General features: G+C 40.5%; 1 pseudogene across 1 annotated transcript in view; it reads left to right on the plus strand.

Moving 5' to 3' along the window:
- Positions 1-17132, plus strand: part of LOC101006689 — a 60365-nt pseudogene that overhangs the window by 40361 nt on the left and 2872 nt on the right. The gene's annotated exons all lie outside the window — the stretch shown is intronic.

The raw sequence follows: 17132 nt of genomic DNA on the forward strand, positions 1-17132 counted from the left end.
AATAGATACAGACCAGTGAAAATTCATTAGTATATAAATACAATTTTCAATTCAGTTGCGTTAACACCAAGGGCAAGTTTCAGGTGTTGTGGGTTTTTTTCTTAACTGTTAAGTTGCCTTTAAAATTGCAAAATGAATGCATGCTCCTTGTAAAAAATAGACACCCATACTTTTTAAGCACAATTCTCTCCCTTCCTAGCCCATTCCCTTCTCCCAACTGTGAACAGTGGACACATATTTGCTATGTATTTGCAAACACACAAATCAATACGAATTTTTTTACATAAATGAGATATAGACAGACAGATGTAAAACTTGATTTCCTACTTTATTGACATATCTTGGACATCTTTCCATGTTAGTAGATTCATATCTGGATCTTTACTTTTAATGGTTACATAGAATTTTATTATAAGAAGGACTATAATAAATTTACTCGGTCTCTTGTTGATAGACATTTTCATTCTTTTCCATCTTTTGCTATCATAAATGAAATTGCAGTGAGCATTCTTGTACATGCATCTTTGTAAGCTTTGATAATACATTGAACTAAAGCAAACAAAACTAATCCAGGAAATGTTGACAGACAAGTGTTAGAAGACAGAAATTTGCTATCTTTTGGGGAAAGGCTGGTGACTGGGAAGGGGCCCCAGAGGGTCTCTAGGATCCTAGGAATGTTCTGGTTCTGGTTACAAGGGTGTGTTCTGTTACTGAAAATTCACCAGTTGTGAGTTGTGCGTTTTTCTATATGTATTTTACTTTTCTGTATGTATGTTACATGTAAAATTTTACTTTAATGTGTAAGTGAGAAAAAATATATATATATGTTTTTCAGAGGAAATGTGAGAGATGACTGAAGCTCTATAACAAGTTAAATTCTTTTTTATTTTAATTTTAGTTTCAGGGGGTACATGTGCAGTTTTGTTTCAAGGTATATTTTGGCCGGGTGCTATGGCCCACACCTGTAATCCTGGCACTTTGGGAGACTGAGGTGGGAAGATCCCTTGAGGCCTGCAGTTCAAGACCAGCTTGGGCAACATGGTAAAACCCCATTTCTACCAAAAAAGAAAAAAAAAATAGCCAGGCATGGTGGTGTGCACCTGGAGGCTGAGGTGGGAGGATTGCATGAGCCCGGGTGGTCAAAACAGCAATGAACCATGATTGTGCCACTGTACTCCAGCCTGGGCAACGAAGCAAGACCTTGTCTCAAAAAAAAAAAAAAAAAAAGAGGGGCGGGTATATTTCATGATGCTGGAGTTAGGGCTTCTATTGATCCTGTCACCCAGAGAATGAACATAGTACTCAATAGGGAGATTTTTAGTCCTTGCCCTTCTCCCTCCCTCCCTCCTTTTGGAGTCCCCAGTGTCTGTTCTCATTTTCATGTCCATATGTACCCAAGATTTAGCTTCCACTTATAAGTGAGAACATGAGGCATTTGGTTTTCTGTTTCTGCATTAATTCATTTACGATAATAGCTTCTAGCTGCAGCCATGTTGCTGCAAAGGACATGATTTTGTTCTTTTTTAATGGCTTCATAATATTCCATGGTGTATATGTGCCACATTTTCTTTATCCAATCCACTGTTGATGGGCACCTAAGTTGATCTGATGTCTTTCCTATTGTGAATAGAACAAGTTAAATTCTAATTTGTGCGAAACGTATATACTGAACATGGTTATACAGTTTTCTCATAGACGTTAAACAAGTAACTAGGGGAAGCATAGGGTGGAATGGAACTAAATGTACTTAGGGATTTATAATTCCAGGGAGTTCAGAAAAACTTTCCTGAGGAACTAATGTTTAAGCTGAAACCTAATAAATAATGAAGGCTGTTTCTTCTGTCCTTTTTCTTGTGTTTTCGTTTTTTTTTTTTTTTTTTTTTTGAGACGGAGTCTTGCTCTGTCGCCCAGGCTGGAGTGCAGTGGCCAGATCTCAGCTCACTGCAAGCTCCGCCTCCCGGGTTCACGCCATTCTCCTGCCTCAGCCTCCCAAGTAGCTGGGACTACAGGCGCCCGCCACCTCGCCCGGCTAGTTTTTTGTACTTTTTAGTAGAGACGGGGTTTCACCGTATTAACCAGGATGGTCTCGATCTCCTGACCTCGTGATCCGCCCATCTCGGCCTCCCAAAGTGCTGGGATTACAGGCTTGAGCCACCGCGCCCGGCCTTTCTTGTGTTTTCAATCACACCCCATCTTCTCATTTGCCTGGTGATTTTTAATTGCATGCCAGACATTGTCTATGAAAACCTATAGAGATAATATAAAGTTCTGAATGATAGTATCTTTCTTTAGAAAGGATTTACATTTGCTTCTAGAGAACAACCAGGGTAGAAACATTACCAGTCTTCGATCATCTCAATCCAATCATGGAGATAATTCAAAACTAAGCATCAATCCCAGGGAGAGGTGGCCTATTTCTGATTCACTTTTGCTTGGTTTTTAATAACAGTTCTATTGAGATATGATTCACACACGATACAAGTCACCCATTCAAAGTGCAAAATTCAGTGGTGTTTAATATATGCATGGATTTATGCAAGCATTTCTAAATCAATTTTAGAATGTTTTCATAGCTCAAAAAAAACTCACATCCTTTAACTATCACCCCTCTTATCACCCCTATATGACCTACCTCTACGCAACCACTAATCTACTTTCTGTCCCTATAATTTGCCTATTCTGTACATTCAATAAAAATGGGATTATATTCTTTTTGTGACGAGCTCTTTTCGTGGTCTTTTTGTGACTAGCTCTTTCACTTAGCATAATGTTTTCGAGTTTTATCCAAGTAGTAACATGTGCCAGTATTCCTTTCTCTTTATGACTGAATAATATTCTAGTCTATGGCTATATAACATTTTATTTACCCATTTATCAGTTGATGGACATTTGGGTTGTTTCTACCTTTTGGATATTATGAATAGTGCTTCTATGAACATTTGTGTACAAGTTTTAGTGTAAACATGTGTTTCTATTTCTCTTGGGTAGATACCCAAGAGTAAAATTGCTAAGTCATAGGGTAACTCCACACTTGACCATTTGAAGAACTGCTAGACTGTTTTCCAAAGTGACTGTACCATTTTATATTCCCACCAGCAGTGTATGAGGGTCCCAATTTCTCCATATCCTCATCAACACTTGTTATTTGACTTTTTATTATAGCTATCCTAGTGGATGTGAATCAGTGTCTCCTGGTTTTGATTTGCATTTCCCTGATAACTAACAATGTTGAGCATTTTTTCACATGTTTATTGGACATTGGTGTATCTTCTTTGGAGAAATGCCTGTTCAAGGCCTTTGGTCATTTTGAAATGGCCAAAGGACTTGAATTTGTTTATTTGGTTTTTGTCTTTGTTTTTGTTTTTGTTTTTGAGATGGAGTCTCACTCTATCGCCCAGGCTGGAGTGCAGTGGCACAATCTCGGCTCACTGCAAGCTCTGGCTCCCCGATTCAAGAAATTCTCTGCCTCAGCCTCCTGAGTAGCTGGGATTACAGATGCCCGTCACCACGCCTGGCTAATTTTTGTATTTTTAGTAGAGACGGGGTTTCACCATCTTGGCCAGGCTGGTCTTGAACTCCTGATGTCGTGATCCACCCTCATTGGCCTCCCAAAGTGCTGAGATTACAGGCATGAGCCACCACGCCCAGCCGTTTATTTGGTTTTTAAAAAAATTATTGAGTTGTAAGATTTTTAAAAATATTTTTAGATACAAGTCCTTTATCAGATACATAATTTGCAAATATTTTATTCCATTCTGTGGGTTGTCTTTACTTTCTTGATGGTATCCTTTGAAGCAAAAAGTTTTTAATTTCGATAAATTTCTAATTTATCTATTTATTTCTTTTGTTGCTTATGTTTTTGGTGTTCAGTCTAAGAATCATTGCCATATCTGAGGTATTGAAGATTTATTCCTATGTTTCTTCTAATAGTTTTATAGTTTTAGGTCTATTTTTTCTTTGACAGCTTTAGGGGTACAAGCGGATTTTGGTTATATGGATAAACTGTATAGAAGTGAATATTTAGGTCTTTGATCCATTTTGAGTTAATTTTTTATATGGTGTAAGGTAAGGGTACAACTCCTTTCCTTTGCATATGGCTATCCAGTTGTCCCAGTACCACTGGTTGAAAAAACTATTCTTTCCCCATCTTGGCAACATTGTGAAAAATCAGTTTGCCACCAATGCATGGGTTTAATTCTAGGTTTTTATTCTATTCCATTGGTCTTTATACCTATCCTTATGCTAATGTCACACTGTCTTGATTACTGTTGCTTTGTAGTAATTTTTTTTTTTAGATGGAGTCTCATTCTGTCACCAGGCTGGAGTGCAGTAGCACGATCTCGGCTCACTGCAACCTCCACCTCCCGGGTTCAAGCAATTCTCCTGCCTTAGCCTCCTGAGTAGCTAGAACTACAGGCACGGGCCAGCATGCCCAGCTAATTTTTCTATTTTTAGTAGAGACGGAGTTTCATCATGTTGGCCAGGATGGTCTCGATCTCTTGACCTTGTGATTCACCTGCCTAGGCCTCCCACAGTGCTAGGATTACATGTGTAAGCCACCGCGCCCAGCCTGTAGTGAGTTTTTAAATCAGGACATGTAAGTCCTCCTACTTTGTTCTTCATTTTCAGAATTGTTTTTGGCTATTCTTGATCCCCTACAATTCCATATGAATTTTAGAACCAGATTTTCTCTTTTACCATTAGTAGAATTCAGCTGTGATTCTGACAGGGATTTTGTTGAATCTGTAGATCAATTTCGGGAGTATTGTCATTTTAACAATATTAAGACTTCTGATCCATGAATATGGGATGTTCTTCCATTTATTTCTATTTCCCTTTTTTTTTTTGGAGACGGAGTCTCACTTTGTTGCCCAGGCTAGAGTGCAGTGGCCCAATCTTAGCTCACTGCAAGCTCTGCCTCCGAGGTTCACACCATTCTTCTGCCTCAGCCTCCCGCTTAACTGGGACTACAGGCGCTCACCACCACACCCAGCTTTTTTTTTTTCTCTCTTTTTTTTTGTATTTTCAGGAGAGACGGTGTTTCACCGTGTTAGCCAGGATGGTCTCGATCTCCTGACCTCGTGATCTGCCCGCCTCGGCCTCCCAAAGTGCTGGGATTACAGGCGTGAGCCACCGTTTTGTTGTTGTTGTTGTTGTTGTTGTTGTTGTTGTTGTTGTTTGAGACGTAGCTTTGCTCTTGTTGCCCAGGCTGGAGTGCAATGGCTCGATCTCGGCTCACTACAACCTCTGTCTCTTGGGTTCAAGTAATTCTCCTGCCTCAGCCTCCCAAGTACCTGAGATTACAGGCATGCACCACCAGGCCTGGCTAATTATTTCTATTTTCTTTAGATTGATTAATAAAAATGTTTTGTGGCTTTCAGATTATATGTTTTACACTGCTTTTGTTAAATTTATCACTAAGGATTTTAGGGTTTTGGTGCTATTTGCTAATGAACTGTTTTCTTTCATTTTTAGATTGTTCATTGCAAGTGTATAGAAATACAATTGACTTTTTTTATTATTATACTTTATGTTCTAGGGTACATGTGCACAACGTGCCGGTTTGTTACATATGTATACATGTGCCATGTTGGTGTGCTGCACCCATTAACTCTTCATTTACATTAGGTATATCTCCTAATGCTATCCCTCCTCCCTCCCCCCACCCCACAACAGGCCCCGGTGTGTGATGTTCCCCTTCCTGTGTCCAAGTGATCTCATTGTTCAATTCCCACCTATGAGTGAGAACATGCGGTGTTTGGTTTTCTGTTCTTGCGATAGTTTGCTGAGAATGATGGTTTCCAGCTGCATCCATGTTCCTACAAAGGACACAAACTCATCCTTTTTTATGGCTGCATAGTATTCCATGATGTATATGTGCCACATTTTCTTAATCCAGTCTGTCATTGATGGACATTTGGGTTGGTTCCAAGTCTTTGCTATTGTGAATAGTGCCGCAATAAACATACGTATGCATGTGTCTTTATAGCAGCATGATTTATAATCCTTTGGGTATATACCCAGTAACTGGATGGCTGGGCCAAATGGTATTTCTAGTTCTAGATTCTTGAGGAATCGCCACACTGTCTTCCACAATGATTGAACTAGTTTACAGTCCCACCGACAGTGTAAAAGTGTTCCTATTTCTCCACATCTTCTCCAGCACCTGTTGTTTCCTGACTTTTTAATGATTGCCATTCTAACTGGTATGAGATGGTATCTCATTGTAGTTTTGATTTGCATTTCTCTGATGGCTAGTGATGCTGAGCATTTTTTCATGTGTCTGTTGGCTGCATAAATGTCTTCATTTGAGAAGTGTCTGTTCATATCCTTTGCCTACTTTTTGATGGGGTTGTTTGTTTTTTTCTTGTAAATTTGTTTGAGTTCTTTGTAGGTTCTGGGTATTAGCCCTTTGTCAGATGAGTAGATTGCAAAAATTTTCTCCCATTCTGCCTGTTCACTCTGATGGTAGTTTCTTTTGTTGTGCAGAAGCTCTTTAGTTTAATTAGATCCCATTTGTCAATTTTGGCTTTTGTTGCCATTGCTTTTGGTGTTTTAGACATGAAGTCCTTGCCCATGCCTATGTCCTGAATGGTATTGCCTAGGTTTTCTTCTAGGGTTTTTATGGTTTTAGGTGTAACATTTAAGTCTCTAATCCATCTTGAATTAATTTTTGTATAAGGAGTAAGGAAGGGATCCAGTTTCAGCTTTCTACTTATGGCTAGCCAGTTTTCCCAGCACTATTTATTAAATAGGGAATCCTTTCCCCATTTCTTGTTTTTGTCAAGTTTGTCAAAGATCAGATGGTTGTAGATGTGTGGCATTATTTCTGAGGGCTCTGTTCTGTTCCATTAGTTTATATCTCTGTTTTGGTACCAGTACCATGCTGTTTTGGTTACTGTAGCCTTGTAGTAGAGTCAGGTAGTGTGATGCCTCCAGCTTTGTTCTTTTGACTTAGAATTGTCTTAGCAATGCGGGCTCTTTTTTGGTTCCATATGAACTTTAAAGTAGTTTTTTCCAATTCTGTGAAGAAAGTCATTGGTAGCTTAATGGGGATGGCATTGAATCTATAAATTACCTTGGGCAGTATGGCCATTTTCATGATATTGATTCTTCCTATCCATGAGCATGGAATGTTCTTCCATTTGTTTGTGTCCTCTTATTTCTTTGAGCAGTGGTTTGTAGTTCTCCTTGAAGAGGTCCTTCATATCCCTTATAAGTTGGATTCCTAGGTATTTTATTTCTTTGAAGCAATTGTGAATGGGAGTTCATTCATGATTTGGCTCTCTGTTTGTCTGTTATTGGTGTATAAGAATGCTTGTGATTTTTGCACATTGATTTTGTATCCTGAGACTTTGCTGAAGTTGCTTATCAGCTTGAGGAGATTTTGGGCTGAGACGATGGGGTTTTCTAAATAGACAATCATGTCATCTGCAAACAGGGACAATTTGACTTCTTCTTTTCCTAATTGAATATCCTTTATTTATTTCTCTTGCCTGATTGCCCTGGCCAGAACTTCCAACACTATGTTGAATAGGAGTGGTGAAAGAGGGCATCCTTGTCTTGTGCCGGTTTTTAAGAGAAATACTTCCAGTTTTCGCCCATTCAGTATGATATTGACTGTGGGTTTGTCATAAATAACTCTTATTATTTTGAGAAACGTTCCATCAATACCAAATTTATTGAGAGTTTTTAGCATGAAGGGCTGTTGAATTTTGTCAAAGGCCTTTTCTGCATCTATTGAGATAATCATATCTGAGAAAATCATTTTTGTCTTTGATTCTGTTTATATGCTGGATTATGTTTATTGATTTGTGTATGTTAAACCAGCCTTGCATCCCAGGGATGAAGTCCACTTGATCATGGTGGATAAGCTTTTTGATGTGCTGCTGGATTCGGTTTGCCAGTATTTTACTGAGGATTTTTGCATCGATGTTCATCAGGGATATTGGTCTAAAATTCTCTTTTTTTTGTTGTGTCTCTGCCAGGCTTTGGTATCAGGATGATGTTGGCCTCATAAAATGAGTTAGGGAGGATTCCCTCTTTATCTATTGATTGGAATAGTTTCAGAAGGAATGGTACCAGCTCCTCCTTGTACCTCTGGTAGAATTCAGCTGTGAATCCATCTGGTCCTGGACTTTTTTTGGTTGGTAGGCTATTAATTATTGCCTCAATTTCAGAGCCTGCTATTGGTCTATTCAGGGATTCAACTTCTTCCTGGTTTAGTCTTGGGAGAGTGTATGTGTCCAGGAATTTATCCATTTCTTCTAGGTTTTCTAGTTTATTTGCATAGAGGTGTTTATAGTATTCTCTGATGGTAGTTTGTATTTCTGTGGGGTCGGTGGTGATATCCCCTTTATCATTTTTTATTGCATCTATTTGATTCTTCTCTCTTTTCTTCTTTATTAGTCTTGCTAGTGGTCTATCAATTTTGTTGATCTTTTCAAAAAACCAGCTCCTGGATTCATTGATTTTTCGAAGGGTTTTTTTGTGTCTCTATCTCCTTCAGTTCTGCTCTGATCTTAGTTATTTCTTGCCTTCTGCTAGCTTTTGAATTTTTTTTTTTTGAGACAGAGTCTCACTTTGTTGCCTGGCTAGAGTGCAGTGGCACAATCTCCATTCACTGCAACCTCTGCCTCCCTAGTTTAAGCAATTGTCCTGCCTTAGCCTCCCGAGTAGCTGGGATTACAGGCACCTGCCACCACGCCCAGCTAATTTTTGTATTTTTAGTAGAGACGGGGTTTCATCATGTTGGCCAGGAAGGTCTCGATCTCCTGACCTTGTGATCTGCCCTCCTTGGCCTCCCAAAGTGCTGGGATTACAGGCATGAGCCACTGCACCCAGCAATATAATTGACTTTTATATATTGATCTTGTATTTTGCAAACATGCTTAATTCATTTATTAGCTCTAATACTTTCTCTAGTGAGTTCCTTAGGATTTTCTGTTTATAATATTATGTCTTCCGTGAATAGAGATAATTTTACTTCTTTCTTATCAATATGAATGCATTATATTTCTTTTAATTGACCAACTAGCCTGCTAGAACCTCTAGTATAATGTTGAATAGAAGTGGCAAGAGTGGGTATCCTTGTCTTGTTCCTGATCTTAGAGAAAAAGTATCCAGTCTTTCACGATTCAGTATGATGTTAGCAGTAGGTGTTTTGTAGATGTCCTTTATCTACAAAGGAAGTTCCCTTCTACTACAGGTTTGATGAATGTTTTTATTATGAAATGTTGGATTTTGTCAAATGCTTTTTTCTGCATCTATTGAGATGATCATTTGGTTTTGTCTGTCACTCTGTTGATACGGTGTATTGCACTGATTGATTTTCAAATGTTAACTAACCTTTCATTCTTGAATAAATCCCCCTTGATTATAGTGTATAATTTGTTATATATGTTGCTGGATTGAGTCTGCCAGTATTTTGTGTAGGAGTTTTGCATTCATAATCATGAGATATTGTTCTGTAGCTTTCTTTTCATGTAATTTTTTTTTTCTGGTTTTGGTATCAGTGTACTGCTGGCATCATAGAAAGAGTTGGGAATTGTTCTCTCATCTTCTTTTTTTTTTGGAGAAAAAGTTGTGAAATTCTTTAAATGTTTGGTAAAATTCACCAGAAGTCATCTGGCCCTGGATTTTTCTTTGGGAGTAGTTCTGTTGTTGTTGTTGTTGTTGTTTACTAACTCAATCTTTTTGCTTGTTACAGGTCTATTCAGATTGTTTGTTTCTTCTTGAATTAGTTTTGGTAGTTTGTGCCTTTCTAGGAATTTGCCCATTTCATCTAGGTTACCTAATTTATTGGCACAGAATTGATCATAGTTTTCTTTTATAATTTTTATTTCTGTAAGGTCAGTAGTAGTATTCCCTCATTCATTCCCGATTCTAGATATGAGTCTTTTCTCTCTTTTACTTATTCAGTCCAGCTAAAAGTCTAAATTGCATGACATTAGGATAACCAGTCCAGCCCTTTTGTGTTTGCTGTTTGCATAATATGCTTTTTTCCAGTTCTTTTTTTCAGTCTATTTATATCTGTGATGCTAAAGTGTGGCTCCTTTAGACAATGTATAGTTGGGTCTTGTTTGTTTTTCCCATGTGACAATCTCTGACTTTTGACTAGATTGTTTAATCCATTTACATGTAATGTTATTATTCATATAATTGGATTTACATCTGCTATTTTACTTTTTTCTCTGTCTACTGTTTTTTTTGTTCCTCTATTCCTACTCTACTCCTTCCCTTTGCATTAAATGTTTTCTAATGTAGTCTTTAAATTTATGTAATGTTATTTTCAATATATCCTTTTGAGGTATTTCCTTAGTGATTGATCTAGGGCTTACCATCAACTTCAGATTTTTACTAACTTAACTCCAATGAGATGTTACTCCTAATAGCTCTATTCACTTTTCCCCCTTTTTATAGGATTACTGTTATTTTTATATATTACATTTATGAATGCTATAAACCCAACATTACAGTGTTATAATTATTACCTTATATAACTTCAGGTCTCAAAGAAACTGTGAGGAGAAAGGAGAGCAACTATATATTTATAGTTTTTATTATATTAGCTCTGTTATTTGTCATTCCTGGTTCTCTTAATTTGTGTCTGTGGATTCAAAAAAACAATTGAAGTTCTGCTTTGGTACTTTTCCTGGACTATGCCCTCTTTACCTCTTTCTTTGACTAATCTTAATCTGTATCCTTTCCCTGTAATAAACTGTAACTGTGAATTTGACAGCTTTTAGTGAGTTCTATGAGTCTTTCCAGTGAATTGTCAAAACTTGGGGACCCCCCAAACTTCCCATTAATATCAAAAGTAAGGGCAGTCTCATGTGGACTGTGTTCTCCTCTGACTTTGCACTTGGCCTAAACTGCACAAATAATTCCCAAGGTTAGTGTTTGAAACTTGTTCTAACTCCCAAGAGGGCCCCTCCCAGTTATCTCTTCCCCATTTCTATTTGGCAAACTAGCCAGCTTGCAGTTTAGCCTGTTTCTCCACTGAATCTAGCAACATCCCCCTCATAGCCTTTCACCACAACCTCCACTGATTTTCAGAGTGCTCTTAGGCTTGAATTTCTCCAAACTCTGTTGCATGTAAAGTCAGTTCCTCTGGGGAGAGATTTGGAGTTTTTGATTTTATGGCTTGCTTCTCTCTCTGGGCAAAATTTCTGAGCCATGGCTCTGGTGCTTGGGGCAAGAACAATGGCATGCTCTCCTCTGAGTGACACCCCAGTTTGAGGAGCTGAGCACTCAGTGGAGAGGGGACGGCACAGCCCCAGGTCTCCTCAGCTTACCTTTCCCAGCGTGGATCCTTCATCCCACAGGACAGGCGGTGAGCAGTAGGGGACCCAGGATTCTCGGTGGTACTGTGCCCTGTACTGAGCCTTTGTCCTACAAGTTGGGAGTGCTGGGCACAAGGGAGCCTCTACTTCTGAGATGCACTTGCCCAGAATTTAGCCTCAGCAACAGGTAGCTATGGGCAGAATGAGAAAAATCTGAAGATCTGCCCCTCCCAGGAGGATAGCCCTTCAACAGAAAGCTGCAGAGTGGTGGGGGAAAGGAGTCCTGTGTCCTTGACTGTACTAGCACGGTGCAGGGTTTCACTATCTCACTGAGCTGGGAGCAATGGGAAACAGGGTCTTGGTCCAAATACCACAAACTATTACTGAGTTTTAGGAGATTTGCTTGAATAAATATTTCTTCATTTGTGTATGTTCTTGGGACCATTTACAGAATGATTGTTTTAGAATAACTTTTTACCAGTTTTGAATGCGGCTGGGTCCATAGAGCTCCTCATGCTGTCAGGCCAGAAGTACAAACTTGCTTCCAGGGTACAGTGCCCTTTGGGGTCTTAACCTGGGGATTTTATCAAGGCCCCTGCTTCTAGGAAGTTTCTGACCTCCTTTTCTTATCTTCTCAGGCCCGTGAGTCTATCAAGAGTTCAGTTTACGGCCGGGAGCAGTGGCTCACGCCTGTAATTCCAGCACTTTGGGAGGCCCAGGCGGGCTGATCACTTGAGGTCAAGAGTTCGAGATCAGCCTGGCCAACATGGTGAAACCACATCTCTACTGAAAAAATAAAAAAATTAACCGGCCGGGCGCGGTGGCTCAAGCCTGTAATCCCAGCACTTTGGGAGGCCGAGACGGGTGGATCACGAGGTCAGGAGATCGAGACCATCCTGGCTAACCCAGTGAAACCCTGTCTCTACTAAAAAATACAAAAAACTAGCCGGGCGAGGTGGCGAGCGCCTGTAGTCCCAGCTACTCGGGAGGCTGAGGCAGGAGAATGGCGTAAACCCAGGAGGCGGAGCTTGCAGTGAGCTGAGATCCGGCCACTGCACTCCAGCCTGGGCGACAGAGCGAGACTCCACCTCAAAAAAAAAAAAAAAAAATTAAATAAAAATTTAAAAAAATTAAAAAAAATAAAATTAACCAAGCATGGTGGCGTGTGCCTGTAACCCAAGCTACTTGGGAGGCTGAGGCAGGAGAATTACTTGAACTCAGGACGCGAAGGTTGCAGTGAGCTGAGATCATGCCACTGTACTCCAGCCTGGGTGCAGAGCCAAACTGTCTCAAAAAAAAAAAAAAGGGTTCAGTTTACTTCTTAACTTTTCAGCCTTTCAGAATCAGCCTTGAGAGGGAAATGGTACCAAATGCCAGACACCCATCTGCCAGACACCCATCTCTGGGTGTCCCTTCTCTCCTTAGTGGTTGATCTGGCTTACCGTCAACTTCAGATCTCGCTCTGTTGCCAGGCTGGAGTGCAGTGGCACCATCTTGGCTCACTGCAACCTCCGCCTCCTGGGTTCAAGCAATTCTCCTGCCTCAGCCTCCTGAGTAGCTGGAACTACACAGATTTTTACTAACTTAACTCCAATTATCTTAGCCCTGCAATCTCTCATTGCTATAGTAGCTCTTCAAAGAGATTAAAAAAAATATTTAGTCCAGATTTTCTAGTTATTCTCAGAGGAAGAGTTGGTATGGAAAACATAATCTACCATTGATGGAAGTAAGAACTGAAGTGGCTAACAGTGAAGATGGAGAGGGAGATGAGCAGAAGAAACACTTAGGAGGTGAAACCAAGAGACCCTACTGATTGATTGGATATAGGAAGAAGAAAGATAACAGGATGATATGAAGATTTTTATCTGATAGTTTCATGGTTGGTGGGAACCTTCACAGAGACAGGGACCCGGAAAGAGGAAGCAAGCATGATGAAGAGAGATCATGAGTTCAACTCTGGGTATTCCAAATTTGAGATGCCTGTGTGGCATTATACTGTTCAGGAAATAATGCAGTATCAAGGTCTGAAGTACAGGAGAGGAGCCTACACTTTAGACCAAGATTTGAAAATTATCAACAAAGAGGTAAAGACTGAAGCCAGGGGATGGACAAGAGAAGGCTGAGAGAGAAGAGGAACCAGAGAAGATCATTGGAAAATACTGACTTCGAGGTGACAGAAGAGACAGTTGGCATCAGAGAAGAAGTGGGCATGAAATCAGGAGGAATTTAGGAGAGTACAACCAGTAGAAGAAATCAAAGGAGAAGGGTGGGATCCACACATCGAGTGCTTCAGGTGGCCCAAGCAGAGGACAGGAGTACCTTCCAGAGAAGTTTCAGTGGCAGTGGGAGCAGAATCCAGGTGGTCAAGGCTGAGGGAGTGAGCAGGCAGTTAAAGAAGGAGAAGACAGGAGTGTAGACAACTCTTTTCAGAAGTTCCTAAGAGGAGTCTGCAGGAGATCTCTATTCTGCTAGGCCATCTACCTTAGGTGTGCTGCATTTCTGCAGCTTACACTGGTTGTTTTGGCTTTCCCACCTCCCACTTAAGCTCTTGAGAGAATTCCATGGGGATGGATTAGTTGTTGAATCTAGTAATTTCTCCCTTTGCCTCAATCTATTTGTCCACTCAGCATCATGGAACACCATTAACCAGCCATCTCTACCTCTGGTCCAAGATAACACTGGTAATTTTTAAACATACATGCAAATTCCTTGACACTGTCTCTCTTTCATCCCTCCCCTTGAGTCTGGACAGATTTTTGACCAGTTCTATCATGGTGGTTGAAATTATGCTGTGACATTCAAGGCTAGGTCATAAAGGTCATGCAGCTTCTGCCTTGCATGATGCTTTCTAATTCATTTGTACTGTTGCATGTATCAATAACTCTATCCCTTTTATTGCTGTGTAGTATTCCATTGCATGGATAAAGCACAATGTGTTCATCCATTCACCAGTTGACAGACAATTGTGTTGCTTTCAGTCTTAGGCAGTGTGAATAAAGCAGCTCTAACTGTTCTCATATAGGTCTTTGTGTGGACGTACATTTTCATTTGGAATTTGCCCTCTCTTCTTTCTCCTTTTCCCCATCCTGTTGCCTGACATGCAGATATGATGGCAGAACTCTAGCTGCCATCTTGAGCCATGGGACGAAGACCTTCCTCTAGGATGGTAGAGTGTTGAGCTGGGAAGAGCCTGGGTCCCTAGCGCTATGCAAATCCACAGCAGCCGGGATTGTCCACCCATGGACTTCTCAAAAACAAGAAATACATTCCCATCTTATTTAAACCACTATTATTTTGAGATTGTCTATTACTTGCAGAAAATCTAATTTTAACTAACATACCATTGCAAAGATTCCTTTTAGGGTGATGATAAAAGCTTAAGTTACATGGAATCAGTTTGCACTGCTTGCAAACAAGAACCCCAATTGAAAGCTTTCCTGTGAACATGGAGAAAGTGCACATCTTCTTCACCAAATGTGGTCTTGTCTGCTCTCGGCAAATGGATCCAAAGCAGTCAACTCATGACCACGAACATGCTGAGGATTGTAAGAGGAAGATGAATGGCACCTGGCTCCATGTGGTTCCATTCCTGCTGGCATTTGTGAGCCACTAACTTATCCAAACTTGGAGCTGCCCGATCCTCTGGACTTCATGTTATATGAAAAAATAATTATCATTCACATAGAAATTTATAGTTGATCATCTGCCACATGCGATGGACAGAAACCAATGAACACATTCCTTCTCCTAACACCTTCTCATGGCACTCAAGGACTTCACCATCTGATTCCCCCACCTTTGCAGCTTCATGTTGGCTGCTATCTTTGTCCACTTTCCTGACTACAAAGTTCTTTCATGTACTTTGTCTCATGAAATTCTCACAAGACCCCTCTCACTTAGGATTTTTTTAAATCCCCATTTTATGGGTGGGGAAATCAAGTCAAGGCAAAGTTAAGACTCAACCAAGATGCCCCAGCTAGTAAGTGGCACAGCCTCTGCTCACTTCACCTAGGCCTGTTAACACCACATCTTGAGTTCTAGTCAGGACTCTAGGCTGTCTTTCTCATGAACCTATGCCCGTAATATAGGCTTTATTTTTGCCCCCCTCACTGTGCCTATCCTCAAACATTGCCGAGAAAAACCCTTTCCTCATCTCCACTTTCACAAATCTCCTCTATCCTGAGTCAGTGTGGGCTCAAACGTCGCTTCAAAAATAAAACAGTACCAGATGGCCTTGGCCTTGGTGATTGGATCATTGGTGATCACATAACACACATTTGACCAATTAGAGTAAATTCTGGGACTTTTGCTGGAATCACTGGGAAATTTAAAAGTCCTTTTTTCCCACTAAGTAGCTCAACTGGAGGGACAAGAGCCTGTGAGTACTGGGGACTTCTGTGCCACCTTGTAAGAAGCCCACATAGAGGAGAGTAGAGACAGTAATGGAGAGAGACTGGTTTTATTGTCTCTGTCTAGTGCCTTATAATTCCCAGTTACATCAGCCATACCAGTTTGTTCTTGCCTGTGTATTTGAGCTGCAATTCTGTCACTTGAAGTCAATAGTTCAGACTAACAAAAGCCCCTAATTTACAACACCTTCCTTTGTTCCTTTTTTTTTTCCAACAAATGGTATGATGCATTTATCATGCACCAAGTGCTAGCCATGGTCTATTAAACAGACACAGTCTCTGACTTCCCCAGATTCACAGCCTCATGGAGAAGACAGACATCAACCAAGAGGAAACACAAATTAACATATAATTAGACAAAGTGGAAAGTGTTCTGAAGTAGCCATTCCATGCAAGTACCTGGAGAACCTGCGCTAAGTTGGAAGGGGCATATTTAGTATTCTGAGCTTCATCCTAAGAGCCATGAGAAGTACTGCTGTGGGAAGATGTTTTTTAAATTATCAATTTTTTGCCCACAGACTTCCTTCAAGCCCTCTTTTACCTCCTCCCCTATTCAGGTCATCAGGTCATTTCTGTACTCATTGCCTCAGGGAGGGACATGTCAAAGCAGGAAAGAGAGGGAAAAAATGAGTGTCTTCATGGCTTTGGCTTATTCCCCCTTAGAGAAGCAGTCTGCTGAGGAGCAGCCCAGGGCTGGCAGGGCAGCTCTTCTCCACAACAGTATCTGGAGACCCAGTATCCAGAGATCCTTCCATCTTGTTGCTCTGCCATCCTCGGGTTGTGCCCCTGGTGGCACAATGGTCACCTCCATGTTTGCCTTCCAGCCCAGGGGAAGGAGAATGAGGACTCCAGAGACAGCAGCTTGTTGGGGCTCATCACTTCTCCTGGAGTCTCAGTGGCCCGAGCTTAATCACATGACCGTGCTGATTACAAACAGGCTGGGAAATGTGGTCACTAAATGGGTGGCCACGTACATATCTAAAATTTGGAGTGTCTTATTACTTGTTAATATTTTTTGTTGGGGTATAATTCACTTACTATAAATTCACCTTAAAAACTTCCGTGATTCAGTCATTTTGAGTATATCCAGAGTTTTGCAACCATCACTCCTATCTAATACCACTGTTCTAATTTCAGAATATTTTATCACCCCATAAAGAATATCTGTGCCCCCTATTCACAATAGCAAAGACTTGGAATCAACCCAAATGTCCATCAGTGACAGACTGGATTAAGAAAATGTGGCACATATACACCATGGAATACTATGCAGCCATAAAAAAGGATGCGTTCGTGTCCTTTGTAGGGACATGGATGCAGCTGGCAACCATCATTCTCAGCAAACTTTCGCAAGAACAGAAAACCAAACACCACATGTTCTCACTCATAGGTGGGAATTGAACAATGAGATCACTTGGACATGGGAAGGGGAACATCA

This window comes from Papio anubis, chromosome 2 (assembly GCF_008728515.1).
Source record: "Papio anubis isolate 15944 chromosome 2, Panubis1.0, whole genome shotgun sequence".
Lineage (NCBI taxonomy): Eukaryota > Metazoa > Chordata > Mammalia > Primates > Cercopithecidae > Papio > Papio anubis.